Genomic DNA, 17205 nt, shown 5'->3' with positions numbered 1-17205 from the left:
TGTGCAGGTGTATCAGAGGGCAGTGGAGATCAGCTCTGCATCTGAAAGCTGCTTGAGGGTTGTATTGACAGGGTGTGAGAAATTACAAAATACCAACTGGATTCTCTAGGAGCAGCAATGATATTTATAAGAGAATGTTATTAAAGTATCTGTTTTCACTAAAGTGAGCATGTAGAAGTGGATTACAAGTGCAGATCTATATGATTGCTTGTCACTGCTCTTAAGCAGAGGTTAATTTCAAAATGCACTGCACAAGCCTCTGCCTGTGGATTTAATCTTCAGACACACCATTGATTTAAATATTTTCTCCCAGAAAATGGTGAGAGATCTACCTATGTAGCAAGAGGAAAAAAACCCAATCCTCCTTCCTCCTTGTACACATACACAGCACACTCCCAGAGCCAGAGGTGCAATAACCCCATAACCCCCATTTAGCTGGCAGAGCTGGTGGAGAGTAGTGGTGGCCCCAGGCAGAGGTTATGGGGCAAGTACAGGGAGTGACTCCTGGTGTTATCTAACACAGCTTTGTGGGGCCCTGTGGAGCCCTTAGTAATTGTTTTCTGACCCTTCCCTTCGCTGGAGCCAGCTTTAAATCCCCGATCAATAGAAGGAAGTTGCGCCATGGCTTTGAATGAATAATGCAGCAGTTTTGCAGCACAGTGCAGCCACTGAAGGGCAGCAGTTCATGATTCAGGGCTGATCAGACTCTCACACCTGCTCTCACAGGCCTGGCTCTGTGCACTGCTGAAGTTCACAGGAGTTTTCTCCATCTCCATGACGAGCTCAATGTGGGAAAGGTTATTATTCTGCTGACTTATCCATGGCTCTGGATGCATGGGTGTGTCCCTGCTGGGATGTTAAAGGTATGGGAGTCACCTTGTGTTGTGCAACCTGTGAGATGGCTGCATCTGGACAAGCTTTTTACAGCACTCAGTCCAAGAACACAGAGTGAGCAGAGCTGATCTCTCCAGGCAGCTTTTCTTGTCCTGAGAACTCCTGAGCTTTATTGCAGCTCCAGTCTGAGATGTGAAGATAAGAAAGGAGCTACAGTCACAGTTACAGAACTCCATTTCCTGGAAAAGTTTATGGAGGGAAAATCACAGCATCATGCAACACTATGGGTATGCAAGACATGAAGTGACTGCCCCAAAGGTGTAGTGGTGGCAGAGCAAAAAAATTAAAACACTGAGGTAGAACTAAGGAAAAAGAAGAAAATCTCTAGGAGATTTTCCTAGAGTAAGGTCTACATTTTGCACTAGGTTAGCAGTCTAGTTAGCAGTAAAACATGTGAACTTGTCAAAACTTCAGTGTTTCCAAGAAGCACATGAGCTATGTTAAAACTAGTGTTAGAAAAGATCCTAAAGACCAGGAGGAATTTTTTGTTATTTTGTCCTGAGCAAGAAACTGTTCCCTGTGGCCAAGATTAAATCTAGGAGCTGTAGAGTGCAAGTTCACATTTTTGCTTTTTCCCATTTGGTCTGGGTGGTTGAATATGTGTTTGTCTCATCCCAAACAACTGGGAAATTTGACCTTTCACTGTTTCCAGGCACTGGCTTCGTTAGCATTCCTCATTAAATGGACATGGAAGCATCACTGGAGTCATTAGAGTTTAAAAGGGTGAAAATCCCCACTTTAAAGTTTTAAATCCTATAAGTACATAAATGGATGAGTTGATTTGTGTGTGCTGCTTTTACTATGAGAAAAATACTTATGTTTTGAAGGTCATAAGCCGTCTGTAATTAAGAATAAATAAGTCATGGCCAATTTATTAGACTTGCTCTTTTATATGAGACAATTGTCTTTTAGATTTTCTTTTCTCTCTCTAGCATGCTGATCCTGTCATTGCTGTTATATAGTGCTATTAATGGCTATAATCTATAACAGCACTTCACACATAGCATGAGAAGACAGCAGTGTGAAACCAGAGAAACACATCAAGCCAAGAAGTGTCTCAGGTATTTCCCCAGCCCTTTGTTGTTGCTCTGTTTATTCCTGTGTGCTGCTGTGTTTTGGTTTTGGTTTTTCAGCACTGAGTGTGCCAGGGCTTGCAGTTTATCTGCTGAGCCCACTCCTGATACAGCACCCAATAGACTGGGTGGTGATTTATGTTGGGAAAAATACCTAACATAATGATAGATCACTGAATCCCTCCATTTGGGACTTATCTTGTATCTCTGGAAAGGTGCAGGCTGTGGCCTTCCCTAACGAGTAAAACACGAGAATCTCTTTTCCTGAGATGACATTCAACTATTTCACTCAAAAGCAACCACAAACAATATACTTAGATTACATACAAAATGGAAAGCTTTAAGTTTTAGGCAACCTCATCTGCTGGAACTGACCTAAAGGACTCTCTGGAAGGTTTTGCTGCGCAGGTCCAGCTCACCAGGTGATCAGCAGCCATGTAGAAAGGGGCAGACATTGTGCCACCAGCTTTCTGAGGTTTTCTCAGTCTGAAAAATAAAGAAATACTTTTGTTGCAGCAGAAGTAAATGAAAATCCAGGAATCTGAGAAGACTATTTTAGTAATGTTGTCAGACTCACATGGGTTTGAGAAGCCCAAGTTTCCTGGGCAGCTGCCAAATGCAGGTAATGAAAGGTTGTTTAGCACTTGGGAAGTGTACAAAGCAAATGCTAAACACCAGTTACATTCTGCTGTCCAAGTCACAAGACTGCCTAGAGAACTGCTGGTGATAAATGTTCACAATTATGGTATAGAAATACCATCAGGAATTTAGGGTGGAACAAGGCAGGGCCACCCTGGGCTAATTACATGGACTCAAGGAGAGGAGAAACTTCCTTGAGAGAGAAGTTTGGAAACAGACACATTTGACTAGAGAAATGCTGGCTGTGTGGTAAGAAATACTTTCATATTTCAGGAGGATGAACTTAGCAATTCCAGCTTGGGAAGTGTGCTGGGGCATTCACAGAGCCACTGCATCTGAGGGCCAAATGTGCTGCTTCTGTCTGGAAACCAAAGCCACTTCTCACTGATGTTTTTGCTCTTTGCAGTACTTTGCTTAAGCCACTTAAGCATCTGCAAGAAGTTTAGTGGTGCATGAGATGAGGAAAGGTTCAGTATTTATGAATAGGTCCAACTGTGCTTCCAAGACAGACTTTTTCCATGCACAACAGCACCAAAAGTTGGGCAACAGCCAGAATGTTACACTAAGTTCTTTTATTTGTCCTCCTTATTGCTTTATTAGCAATTCCAGGGTAATCTGTTGTTTCAGACTAATTTTACTCCCGTTTTGCAGGGTTAGTGAAAGAACCATCATAACAATCAGCCAAGGACACTGAAACACTTGAGGTCTGATCTCCATTTGCACCTGGGGAGTGGATGTATCGTGTCTGTACAGAAACTGCACAGGCTGTAGATAAAACACAGCAACATCTGAACAGAAGGCATCCCTTATCTTCATGAGTTGCCTTAATTAGCTGTGTGTAGAGTTAAATTGCCTTCCCTACAGAATGAAAGTTTCTGCTCATTTATTCTTTGTTTTCTGAATACTGCTGAAGTCTTGCCATTTATATAAATGTGGAGTTTCTTTCCCCAAAGAGTCTTGAAGTGTTTAAGCTTAATGCAGGATGAGAGACAGGTCAATGAGTTAGGAGACTATTCCTGGGGAGAGAGAAGAACTTTTCTAGGCTGTGACAGCACAAATTCTGCAGAGTATTTTGTAAGAAAGCAGAAAAGCTAAAGAAGGAAGTAAGGGATGATTAAAAAGAGGTATGAATGAAGAAATTACAATTAGAAGAGAAGGAGGAGCAAGGTGATACAGGACAAACAAGGTGCAGGAACTAGAACTGAACTGGTAAAAAGGAAGTCAGACACACAAATTTATCTCCCTGCCAGGATAGTAAATTGGGCACTGTGGTGTTGGTACAACAGAGCAGCTCTAAATTCTCACAGGCAGGATTACACTGGAAAAGTGACCAAAGCAGGAGCTGCTGCTGAAGGTGGAAAACCACAGGAGCTGCAGAGGAAAAGACAGAACTTGTGTTCAAATGGTTTTATTCATGTCAGCAATTCAGTTACTTATCTCTTATGAAGTCACTTTAGAGCCACCTGTAAGTCCTTTGCATATGATTGACAATTACTGTGACTATTTGCTTTTCCTTCTTGGGGATGGTGAAATTTTAATCAAAATTACCTCAATATAGTAAGTTTGCAAAAGCTGAATTCCTAATGGTTTTTTCCCCAACGCTTTTACAATCTGATCAATCTTTAATAATGAGACTGAGCTGAAAAAAAAACAACCCAATTTTCTACTCAGACAATGCAATTTCATCAGAAATGAATCATCTTAAGTGAATACATTGATTTAGATTAAATTTGATAGGAAAATATCAAAATGAATAATTTTACTTTATTTTTTTTTGGCAATGTTGAAATATTTTATATTGGCATTTTATTCATTTAATTTCAACTTCTATGATATTTACATTATTTTGATATTCCTGTACTATTGCATATAAGAGTTTCAGTGATTCAAACCCTGTATGTTTGTTATTTGCACTGAAAATAAATGTCAAAATGTTGGAATTTCCCATGGGATCAGAATTCTACTTTCTATTTACAATAAAATGTGTAAAGAAATACAGTACTCTAGAGTAAGTCTGACCTTAGTACTTCTCAGCTCTGGAATGCCAGGCAATCTAATATATGGATCAGGATTGTGTAGGAAGATTTCTGAATGATTTATGCCAATCACATTTTCATTATTTCCTCACCTATACTGGCAGTGGTAATTCCTTGTACACTAATGCATCTTTTCCATCCAGTTAGATACAACTTATGTGAAATAAACTGCCAAGAGTCTCCTTGGAGCATGGCTTCCTGCTTTAAGGATTGTTCAGGTATTTCATCTTTTTTTGCTGAATGAGGTCCAATGCTGGTCAATTTATGATTTCAATCCCCAGTATTATCATTGATACTTATTTTACAAAATGTTCTGCAGTGTTGATGAGTTTCAATCCATGCAGAGATAATGGCAACTATTCTCCTGTGCTTGCTCATAAAATTGATCTGAAAACGATCAATGAAATGGTGAAACTTTCTCTAAAACACCAGAATGACACTTAAAAAGATTAGAGGGGATTTTTTTTTTTAAATTAAATGCATAATCAATATTCATGTAAAGCAAGATAGCTTCAGCTTGTGCTGAGGAAGTAATCAACACATCAGGTGAAAGTTCACCTTTGCAAATGGTGTTCCTGAAGGTAAGGGAAACTGAATACATTCTAAGATTGTTCATCTGAAAAATACCTGTATAAAAATTGATTTGATACTTTCCTGAAACAATTACAGCTGCCATTTCCATGTATTGCATAAACTATTTCATCAGCTTGTCTTCTGGAGAAAAACTTACACAAACCCTTTGCAGAACCCACCCTGAAATTTAATATAGGTAAACTTCTTGATTGAAATGTTTGAATTTGGCCTCTTCCTTCAGGTCAGATTACCCTGTCCTACAGCTGTAGGTTTGGATCTCTTGATAAGCTATCTCCTCTCAAAACATTGATAAAGAGCTCAGATAATAGTACTGAGTTTAATTCAGTGTCATTAGCCCCACTGGAGTCTCTTACCCATCTGTTCTCCTCCTCATAGGAAATACTCAGAAACCCAGTGCAATGAAGGGAAGGAGGTTACACAAAGGAGAGATGGGAACCAGAGTTCCACAATAGGCTCTACTGAACTCTCTGAGCCCAAAGCCACACGCAGAGTAAGTTATCTTCTTATCAACCAAATCTGCTGGTGATCTGAAAAACAGGATTTTTGCATTTAGCTTCTCAAATGCAAACTTAAGATACATTTGCTGATGCCTGCTGAAAATTTCCAGAGCCCTCGTGCATGTGACTCCACCAGAAATACTGCATGGAACCTGTTTGTGGAAACCCTGGGGGGAAAATGCTGATCAAAACCTCTGAAATTCTGTCAGAAACTATGCAAAATATCAGCATAAATGATATCAACATAAATGTTTTTGCTGTTTCTGTTATCTAATAAGTCCAGTCTAAAAATCTTAAATGTATCTGGTTTTCTCTAACCAGAATATTCTTACCCTGTTTTGGTCTGCAGGGTAGCTGATCTCCCTTCCATGACAGAAATATTGCTCTGGAAAAAAGTTTTTCTGGCTTCTTCTAGACTCAGGTTTTGGGCTCTACTTCCTATTTATTTCAGTTATTCCACTGACCAGGGACATGACTGAAAGTCTTTTACATTGAACAACTCCAACTACTTGAACAACCCTCTCTCTTCCTTGGTCCTTTCCTGCTGGGTTTCTGCTGGGCTGAGCTTGGTAAGAGTGAGTCTATTCTGTCTTGGAGATGGGCTCTTTTGTGGAAACCCGCTCCTGAAAAATGTATTTACTGGATTATAAACACATTACATTAGATTTTGTGCAATCTGACAGACTGATCTCATAGCAACAACACTGCAGGAATGTGGGTTAGTAAAGATTTTGTGTTGTCAGCTTTTTATATCATCCTTAGGATTTTTTATTTATTTTTTGGAACAAAATAGGGTAATATAAGTCACTATGTTTCAGATGTAATATTTAAGGACATTTTCAAGAATATTTTTTTTCTAGTGCCATCTCTCTGAAAACACCCTGCCTCTAAATTCAGGCCGTGCACTTTGTTCCACATGGAGAACAATTTACAGCCTACACCAGCTCATTTCCTTGTCACTGGTTGTTGTCCAAACTAAACCATCCATCCCACATCTACAGACAATCCCTGTTTCACCTGGGGTTCCCAGATAACCCTTAGGGTTCTGTAAACAGGGAGTCAGCCAATTGTTTCAATTGTTTTAATGCTGTTTTCTTTGTCAAGAAGAGTTTAAACCCCGTCCTCTGCTGGCAAGTTTCCCTCCTAATTGCAGCACAGTGGTGCTGCCAGTGTCATTGGGAAGTGGCTGATAGTGGCAGGGCTCTAAATGACAAGGCACAGAAGAAAAGCCCCTGCTCTCTGGAACCTGCTGTAGGAACAGATAAATGTGTGTTAAGTATATAATTAGTGAGGCAGATCTTGCAGAGGAATCATTCGTGCCCTTTATGGAAAGGATGTGTGAATAAAAGGCAAGGGGGTGGGGGATGCACTTAATAAAGGCAAAACCAGAGCTAAGGCTGGACTGACAAGTGCAAAGGGGGGAGCAGATGAATTCTGAGAAATTCTGGGGCAGAGTGTGAGGATAAATGAAATAAAAGATACACAGGGAGGGCAGGGGCACAAAGGCCTGGGGTTTGTGAGGAGGGGAGAAGATGTGGCTGTGATTGCTGCTGGGTATGGATTGAGGGGGCGCATTGCAGCTGTGGGAGGAGGTTTGCTGGAAAAGTTGTCAAAATCAAAACAGCCAAAGGACTGACAAATATTTTAGCCACAAATTTTTGAAGGAAAATCACGTACTTTTATAAAAAGCTGTAATTGTAGTGGAGAAAAAAGCAAAGGAAGTCTTGCTAAGGGCAGTGTGGACATGCCACAAGGATGATTCCAAAGTCCTGAGAGAGCACTGAGACAGGGAACCTCAATGACAGGATAAATGCTTTATTTTTCTCATGCAAGCTGTCAGAAATAATTACACTTAATTTATAGTTTTCATTTGAAGATATATTCAGTAGTTCTCAAAAGACACTCCTATGTCCAAAAGCACATTCCAAAAGCTCTTACCCCTCCGGTAGAAGTAATTGTTCTCTTTTGTAACTTATAAAAACATGTTTGGCCTCCTCTCACATCTGCCTGTGGTACACAAGCTTAGCAGATGCAGACATTCCCGTGCTGTTTGTTCCAACAAGGTGAATTATGATTATAACACAGGGATGAGCAGCTGACGTTGACAAGGTTTTTCTGCAAGTCACCGTGAGGTAACGAGAAGTGTCTGCTTTAATGATTTTCACTGTTTAAATTTTTATTGTATTCAGCTGGATTATTTTTTTTTATAGTCTTTGATTAAAGTTCAGAGGGAAGATGAATTTAAAAGTCTTCAAGTTTGTTAGATGTGCTACAGCTTGCCAGTCACCCTGCCAAAAATTTCCACTGTGTACTTCTTATAGTTCTGCGCGGTCTAAATTTAATTGACTGCAGATGAGAAGCATTATTACAGATCTGTCATTGCAGCCACTCTTCATGTGTTTCACTAGCTGGAATGAGCAGTCACTGGGTTTGTTTCTGACCTAATTCATAATGATGTAAAGCAGCAGTGATTTCACAGAAGAGGAAACAGATTTAGCTGGTGTAAAGGGCAGAACTGGGCTCAGTGCTGCTCCAGTAGTGCTCATTTACAGGTGAGTGGAAGAGTAAAGCCCATTGTTAAAACACTAAATTTCAATTTTGTGGGAACAGAGGTACATTATATAAGCTGTTCAGTTGATATAACAACATAATTCATCATTTTATTTCCCTGATTCTGTTAAGACATTATGAAAAAAGACAATAATCTGGGCTTTCCAACCTAGCCCTTCCTTAGGATACTGACTATTGTCAGTAAAGATCAAAGAATGGACAGAGATGTATTTAACATGCCAGCTTACACAAACTGGTAATGTTATTTTGGTATATTGAAACATTACCATTCCAGCATCCTCATTTTAGTAAGTTAAAGTAAACTAATTTATATGTGAATGTCTGGATTTGTCTGCCCATTGATTTATCAAACATATTTGTTTATTAAATCCCCCTTACTGATAACAAACGATCACTACTTCAGGTAATTTATTTAAAACGTGGGGGAGACCATTGCCAGCTGATCCTGTGCCAAGAGTTATAGTACAAATTAATACAGAGCAGAAGCCTACGTGCCTTGTACTGGCTCCACCAGATCAATATGTGAAGTAAGACTGGCATCCTCCAGGTTTGTTAACAGTCTTTAACAGGATCTTGTAGGGAATACAAATGTCGAGCACATTGCTGGTGGGATTCTTTTTTTCCTGCATATAATTTGTATTAACAGCTGACTTTGGGAGAAACAGAAGGCACTATGATCTTAGTGGGAACACACAGGGAGAAGTTGAGACTGTGATCTTGCCTCTATTAAAATTGATTGCCATGTGATGGATTTGGTCTCTCTCTAATCTGGGACAATCTCAAAAATTCCCAAGAGTCTTCCTGCAAGATAGGAAAAAACAGAAGGTAAGATGGACTGAGAAGCCTTAAGATAAAGCCCTCATCAGAGCAGAAATGTCCAGCTTCCTGTCAACACCAGCAGTTAAATAACTCAGAAGCTTTTCAAACAATTGCTTGGGCTGGAGACAGGAGCTGTGGCATCTGTGCTGTCAATTAAAGCTCTGTGTTAAGTCACTGGAGAAGGACAAGAACAAACACTTGTTAACAGGGTATTGAATATGAATAATCGTCCTCTGCCCTCACAAACTGAAAGTGGTGGGTAGTGATTTACTGCTGAGGAAGAGAGGCAGTCTGGGCATGACATGGAATACTGCTTCTCCAAACCAGATTTTCAATATTGTTGTATAAGTATTATTAAATGGATCACTGAAAGTAAAGGGTCAAATTAAGGTTTGGAGTTTTCTTCCTTAATGACTTAGTTTCCTTCCTAGTTATGTCAATAGCTTTTACCTTGCTGAGGACAGTAAAAAGTTTAATTGTATTCATAGGGTTGTTTCATCCAAAATCCTGAAATGTCTCAACTTTATTTAAGAATTTGGGCTTATTTCAATGTCCTGTACATCATATCTTCCTGCTGGGTTGTTTCTCCTACTTGGAATATTTCCATTTGACAGAGAAAATCTGTATTATATTTGCAAATTAGGATTTTCAAAATTTGGTCCAAATTCAGAAGACGAGACTCAGATTTGTCTTTTGATAGAATTTGTGCCTTGGGACTCTTTAGATTTTCAGAAGGACAGGCCAATTCTCAAACATTTCCAGCAATAAAAATGTTCAGTTTACTTTAGATTTTTTGGCCTTTAAAAATGTGTTTTCTACCATTTCTTGCACTAATGGTTTGTTGTTTTTTCACAAGAGTGCTCGCAGACGGCAAAGTTTAGCTAATAAACATGCAAATGTGTTCACAGGGAGGTTTGTGCCAGAAATTTTTATGGGTCGCTGTTCTGCTCCTGATTGAATAAATCATGGTGGCTGCTCTGACTTTCTTCCTCTTTTCAGATTTGGTAACGAAGGACAGAGTAGGGAAGGGCTGGGTGAGAGAAAGGTTGGAAACATTAAGACAAAAGCCCCACTGAGTTTTCCCCAATCCAGAACTGTACATAACATGACTTTTGTTGACAATTTTAAATAGCCAGTTGAAAGAAGTTTGACTCAGGAGTTATTAATAAGCAAGTAATTTGGGATTTTTTAAGAAAAATGTTACTGTTGCAAAATAGTATTCAGGAGGGGTTTTGTGCCAGGAAGTTTTTTCAGTTCTTTTAATTGAAAGAAATTAGAGAGCAAAAGGTGTAATGGTGAAACTTTATGGAAATGTGCTTCTCCATTTCAGGTTCAGGGATCTTAGATGCTTCTCACTTCTCACAATGGTGTCTTTCAGTTTCTTTCCTTGCCTCTTTCTCTCCTCCCTCTTGGTCTTTGAAACACATAATACCTCTAAACCAGAACATTTTACAGGTAAAATAGTCCCAGTCACTTGTAGACTTTGAGTAATAAGAGGAGAAATTTCAAAGACGCATTTAAAGAATAAGAAAAAGAATTTGAATGGTGTTCCTTTCCTCTGTTCACCTTCCCCTGGCAATGTTCAGCACTGGTTTGAAAGGCTCAAGGTGTGGGTTGTGTAAGGCAGTGCCAGTCCCAGTGTGACCTCCCCTGTCCTCAGTCACCAGCTCCCACTTCCCTTCATGTTCTGTGCCAATGTCGCCTGTGTGGGTGTTGCTTTTGGAGCCTAAATCTGGCTCATGGTCCGGGGCAAAACCCTCCCTCGTTTGTCCTGCTACAAAAACTCAGAACTTAAGTTTAGTTCTCAGGTTTCTGTTATACCAGAGACAGAAATAAAGCATATTTCAGAGTTAGCTGGGAGAATATTAAGGTTGGTTAGTTCAGCCCCTGTAATATCCTCTACTACAAACACAGGCTTTACCTCCCTCAAAATAAAATTAATCTTAACATCTGTATTGCCAAACATTAAAACATCCTGCAAAGAACTTGAATGTCAGGTCTGTGTCCCTAAAGTATTGAAGAAATTTGGGTCAAATCCAATGAAATAAATCTAAATGCCATTGGGAAGATCTAGTTAGAATTTATACTTTTGTAAAGCATCTTTTAATTCTGAAAAAGCACATGGCTATTATTACTTCTCTTGACAGTTGTGTTTACAGCAAAAAAAATGTTCAATTTGTGTGTGATATGGAAACAATGAAGAAATCAAAATATTTAAGATCTATTTAGACTGCAAAGCAGGCCAAATGGAAAGATATCACTGCTGTGACTGACCTACAGAGGACTTGTTGATAAAGAAAAATTGGTGTGCTGATGCTTATTCTGTCAAATGATAAAGAACAAACAGAAAACAAGGCTGAAACCCCTTTTGGTAAATACACAGCTAAATGCCTCCCAGACCCGCCTCAAGCATCCACTTTTGCTGCCTTGTGATTTGGTAGGGCTGTCTATAGATCCAGCTTGCTCAAAGATTTTCCATTTAAGTGTCAGTTGCTGTGGTAACAGCATGAAGAGCAGATCAGATGGATGCCAGGACCAGATGGGTTTCTCTAAGAGCTCCACACACGCGGACAGTTGGTGGTGACCCAATTCCAAAAGGTTACCCTCACAGATTTCTACTGCAGCTGACTTCTCCAGGGGTCTTGACCTTGTCTCTGAACCCCAGGGGTTCTCTTTTTTGCAGCCCTGGGCTTTCATCAGAAGCTCATGGGCTTCCCACAGAGGAAATTCTGGCAGATTAGCAGAAATGATGGAGTTTCATACCCTGATGTTTATGCTGCCTCCTCATTGTCAAGGGCTGGGCTGAGCCCAGTCTTGAGCTCTGTCAAAACGTTGAGTAATTATTACATGATAATCACACACTGCAGTTTCTCCCAGGCTTAATCTGATTTGCTTACATCCCACCTAAAATCCACCCACATGTAGTTTAACCAATATCTCTGATTAGATTCAATTTTCCATGGTCAGAGCTGTGTTACATACAAGGTGTATCAGCAAATATTTGACCTTTGCTGAGGTCTTCTTGGTTGGTTTTCCTGCATTTAAAAGTGAACGAATATTCTGATGAACAATTCAGTTGAAGTCATAGTGTAGTAATGGTCTGGTGGTTAGTGTTTGGTAAAACCCCAAGCTTCCCTTTCTGTTTTGGAAGGTTGGGTTTTCTGTTTGTTTTTTGTTTTCCTGAGAAATGTGTGAAGGGAGTGTGCATGTCGTGGTTTAGATTCAATTACGTGGGCTGGGCCACTCAGCGTTCCAGCTTTATCTGGAAAGGGGATGGAAGGCAACTCCTTAAACAATGCTCATTTCCCTTCCTCTCCTGCCTCCAAAATATGTTCCAACACGTTGGTTTGTTCAATCTTGATCCAATCTCAAGCATATTGTGGGTTTGTAGGGGAGTGATGCTAAGTCAGAGATTTGGGGGAATTAGGGAATACTCCCAAAACAAGGCTCTGCCTGTTCTGTATGGGTGATGTGTGTCCCTTGCCCCCTGGCCTGGCTGTGCTGGCAGATTCACAGCAGTGCAGCTGGGTAGATAAGGTGTGGTGGATCTTGATTTTAGGAGTGTTAAAATATTTTATTTTTTTTTTAATTGATATTTGATAAAAATTCATGAGAAGGCATTCACAGAATTGAGAAAAGTTTTGTTTTCTGCTTTTCATTGGTGCAGATTCAGTACTCTGGGGTACTGTTACTGGGGTTAGACTGTGCCATGCAGATGCCAGTTCATCCTCTGATCTTCAAGCCTCTTGCTTCATGACCTCACCAGAAGATATTCAGCCCGTGCAAATGACAGGTGATTTTGGACTCATGGCATTTTTTTGTCCCTAATCAAGCAAGCACAGCTCTAAAAATGTCTGTCAGGAGGCTGGGAGCAAGGCTCCACATCAGCTGGATTCTGTCAGCTCTGCCAGGCAGTCAGAGCAGTGAGATCTGTGAACGTGCTGGTTAAATTTATGTGGTTGAATTTATGTGGAGATTATATTCTTTCTTCCTTCCCCTTGGTCACATGTTGGGGACTGTGCTGCAGCTGGAGATACAGCACTGGCACCAGGGAACACTCTGTGCCTCTGGCAGGTGCTGCAGGCACTTTGTGCAGGGCAGGCTCCCAGTTTCCCTGGTCACAGCTCAGCAGATTAGCCTGCCCATGGTGCTGAAATGAACCACAGGCTGCTTGTCCTCACAGGCTGTGCTCATCCACACAGAGAAGCCTCAAAGTGATTAATTTCTGCATTTGCAGCTCTGGGCTTTGAACACAGAGATGAAGAGAAAATACTTGGCAATAGAAACCCAGAGAGGAGCAGATCAAAAGAAACAGAAGAATTCAGAAATATCTGCACTAGCAAATGAGGAGACTGGAGCCTTTCTAGGACAAGGCCACTGAGTAAGGAGGTAAAAAGTCCATTTGTACACTTCTGGCTTTGGACCAGAAAGCAGCAGTCTGGGAAGTGTTGATTCACAGGACTCTAAGTGTTAAAATAGACAGCCCTTCTGCTGGAAATTGTAAGAAATCAGCTCAAGTTTAGCATTTCCAGAGAGTCAGAGCCCAGCCTGGGATGTTTCAGACAGGCTTGTGCTGGCTCAGGATGCCCCACACTGGTGTTTGTCAGTAGGCTCAGCTGGCTGTGCATGTGTTGCCTCATCTCAACTGAGATGGGCTTTGCTTTTCTAAGGTTAATTTGGTTTTTGCCTGCTGAGGTTGCTCAGTGCCTGACAAATGGAACAAAATTACCAGGTGATGGATTCATCTTGTGGCAATGTGGCAAAAAATTATTCCCCAGAGAGGAATCCCCAGGCAGGGTCTGCATCACTCAAAGCTCTGCTCATGACCTGTTTTGGGGAGCTGATGGGTCTCAGGTCTCCTGAGCCTCATCTAGCCTGGGCTGAGCTGTATTCACAGGCAATTACTAAATCAGTTTTAAGATTGTTTCATAGATGGTCTTGATTCCTTTATCTTCCAGTGCAAGCTGTTCAATAAAGCTCTAGGATATTTAGCAGAATTTGCTGTTTGAGAGCCTTCTTGATAACACTCCAGTGCTGTTCCCACACTGCTTTTGAAGGTATCCTAGAAGCTTTTAAAAAAGATCTTTATATCTTGCTGTGCAGTTAATGCTCTAAGTTTCTCACTGGTATGTACAGATGTTTCTTGGATATTGGTAACTGCTAGAAAGTGGGAATGTGTAAAAAAAATGCTTAACCTCATGGATCTTCCCTTTTCTTCAGCTATTTTTTTTTGTGTCTGTTTCCATCACCTGCAAAATAAACTGCACTGTTCCATCAGAAAGCAGGACTGAAACAAAATATATTGCTTGAAGGAAATTTGGATAACCTGAATTTCAATAAGATCCAAGCCTGGATTTTTGAATCCCTTAATTTTGGCCATTTCACAGTGTCCTGTTAATTGGAATAAGTGCCTCAAAGAAATATAAATATGCAAGGTTAATTCTGCGTAAAAAGGCAAAAAAGCAGGGCTCATAATTTAGATCCAAACTGCAATGGAAAAAAAACCCCTTCTAATTCTTATATATATTTAAATGTTTTATTGGGTTACTTCTATTTAGACAAAAAAAAATTGTTTTTATTTCTCTGAAGTGCTTGCTGTCCATACACAATAGCACTGGGCTATTTAGTGTGGAGAACCCAGAATAAATCACACTCCTTTGACTTCTGCATTGAATGAGCTGCTGAAAAAAGAAAATAACAGCATCATTTGGAGACAAAAATCAAGCAGGAATGGGATAGGGTTCCTAGTGGGGAACCTTGATTTGGAACTCTGCAAGCATATTCATATGTAGATAAATGAGCTTTTAAACTTAATGATGTCCAGTTTTATTATGTTCATAAAATATTGTTCTTTTTATATCCTTACCACATTCATCCATCCTTGAAAATCCATCTTTAAACACCAAAAGGGAGAAAAAGCTGCTGTTCCTGGGGTCACTGCCATCGATTCCCACCTGGAAGCTTTCTTGATGAGAATGTAAAGTATGAGCAGCCATAATGAGCCAGACCAGAGGTCTACAGAGCCCAGTACAGAGCCCAGTATAAAGGAAATTAAAAGAACAGGAAAACATCCCATGACAGCCCTCCAGTACATCCTCACAGCATCCAGTGCACTGTAGTATTGCTGCTACTTGAGCTTTAACTGGGACATCTCATGGATTTTTCTGTCTTGGGTTTGTCTGATTGATTTTTGAACCTGTAAAAAATTTAGTTGAACTTGCACTGCTGTGAAAAACGAGGAATTGAATTCTGAATGAGCTGCTGCATTCAGAAATGTAAGAATCAGTTCAGAGTGAAGAAGAACTGATCCCAGCAGCCAAGCCTGCCACCATGTGCTAAATATACTTCAGAACAATCCTTTGTGGCAGATCTCTGGAGGTGCATTGTTGGGAGTGAAAGGAAGGAAGAAAGGAACCTTTTGTGAAATCCAGAGCCAGGGCACAAGTCCTGCAAGAACTGCTATTTTTCTGGACAAAACCTGGAAAATTTCCCATCCTGCTTTGGTCAGGAGTTGCTTCCAAAGCAGAGATTGCTGCCCATTGTAAAAAAGCAAACCTTTCATAATAAAAATGCACACAAAATGCTTCTATCAAATTAGACTGTGCAAACAAACTGGCTTTTGAATAGGGGTTTTCTTTATGTGATGCAGGCTGGGTTTCTGAAAAGAATTCTGTTACAAAGACTAGACACAGTAGCCTGTACCTATTTCTCCCCCATTCTCCTTCCAGCTATTTCCCTGGTACTCTGCTCCTTCTACATTCACTCACTAAACACACAAAACCAAATTTGTTGGTGTTTTTGTGAGAGTTCACTGCTGTTTCTGTATTTGTCATAAGTCTTCCATTTTTAAAAAGGAATCCATATTTGAAGTTGTTCATTGAAGCTTAAATTCTGATGAAGATATTAAAGAGACATTTTTGTGGAAGCAAATACTTTTTGATCAATTATAGCTTTGAGGTTTCATTTACTTGTCACCACCTCTGTTTTTTTCCCCCAAGAATTACAGGAGGAAAACCTTGCATAGTACCAGATACAAATAACCAAGATCTAGCAAAATAAAAGATTCAGAATACTTTTTCAGAAGGATGCTTTGGGTGAAAGCAGTACTCAAGATGAAATATGTATCTTTCCTTGTACATAGGGAACTTGAAAGCCTGGAGATTTACCTTTGCATTTTTAGTCTGAATTTTTTTTTCTTGTTCTGATGTAAAGAGGTATAACACAACATATTAATTAGACTATTTGGTAGAGCTGATGGTCTTTCTTGTGTAGCATTTATGTCTCACCTAAACTTCATATTTGAATTTTACTCACTGGTGGAGAAAATATTTTTCCAGTGAGATTTCTTCTGCCATGAACTGGTTTTTGGTAGAGCAGCACAGAGGTGAAGGTGTGTGGGCTGGATTCTCATGGTTCTGGGTGCAGGTGGGGGTGGGTTTCAGAGGCATTTAGAGTTGGTTTATAGCCACCATTCTTGTAGGAATTTTTAATCATCCTGAAATTCCATATTGCCACTGCACAGCCTGATCAGTGCCTCGTCAGAAACCACCACCATGGTGATCCTGGGCTCAGCTCACAGCAGCAAAGAGTGAAATCAGCTCGGGGATTACCTTTCCTTATCCAAAGGAGTGATTGTGACAGACAAATTTGAATAATCACCGGGGCCAAGGGCTGCAGGTGCCAGAGATCTGGGAACTCCTACCTTTGGAATCTCCCTGTGCTCTTCCTTCAGCAGGCTTTGCTTGGAGGCGCAGCCTGAGGAACAGGTTTGCGTGAAACCATCGCGATGGCTGTACAGAGTGCACCGTGTGTCACTGTCTCCATGTGTCACTGAGCGTCACCATGTGTCACCCTGTGTCACTGAACGTCACCACGTGTCACCCTGTGTCACCGTGTCCCCCCAGCCCCGTGCCCCCGGGGCAGAAGGCAGAGATGCTGATGAACCGTCCGTGCTTTGGCCACCTCCTCTTGGGGTTCCTTCTCAAACCCCAGGTGGGAGCCGGGTGCCTTTGACACACAGGTGGGAATAATCGGGATTCTCCAGGGCTGCCACAGACATTTCCCTGCTCCGGGTGACATCTA

At 40.6% G+C, this 17205-nt stretch overlaps 1 protein-coding gene across 1 annotated transcript in view; it reads left to right on the top strand.

The window, feature by feature from the left end:
• TXNRD3 (thioredoxin reductase 3) overlaps window positions 1–1768 on the top strand; it is a 32134-nt gene extending 30366 nt beyond the window's left edge. Inside the window, exon 20 of the transcript XR_011681162.1 lies at window positions 727–1768. The gene's annotated coding sequence lies outside the window, so the exon portion shown is untranslated. The remainder of the gene's footprint in view (window positions 1–726) is intronic.
• The last annotated feature ends 15437 nt before the right edge of the window (window positions 1769–17205 follow it).

The sequence above is a fragment of the Agelaius tricolor genome, unplaced genomic scaffold (genome assembly GCF_023055355.1).
Source record: "Agelaius tricolor isolate 1412-34295 unplaced genomic scaffold, bAgeTri1.0.p SCAF_14, whole genome shotgun sequence".
Lineage (NCBI taxonomy): Eukaryota > Metazoa > Chordata > Aves > Passeriformes > Icteridae > Agelaius > Agelaius tricolor.
The sequence above is the reverse complement of the archived record's forward strand: the minus strand, read 5'-3'. Positions and strand labels throughout refer to the sequence as shown.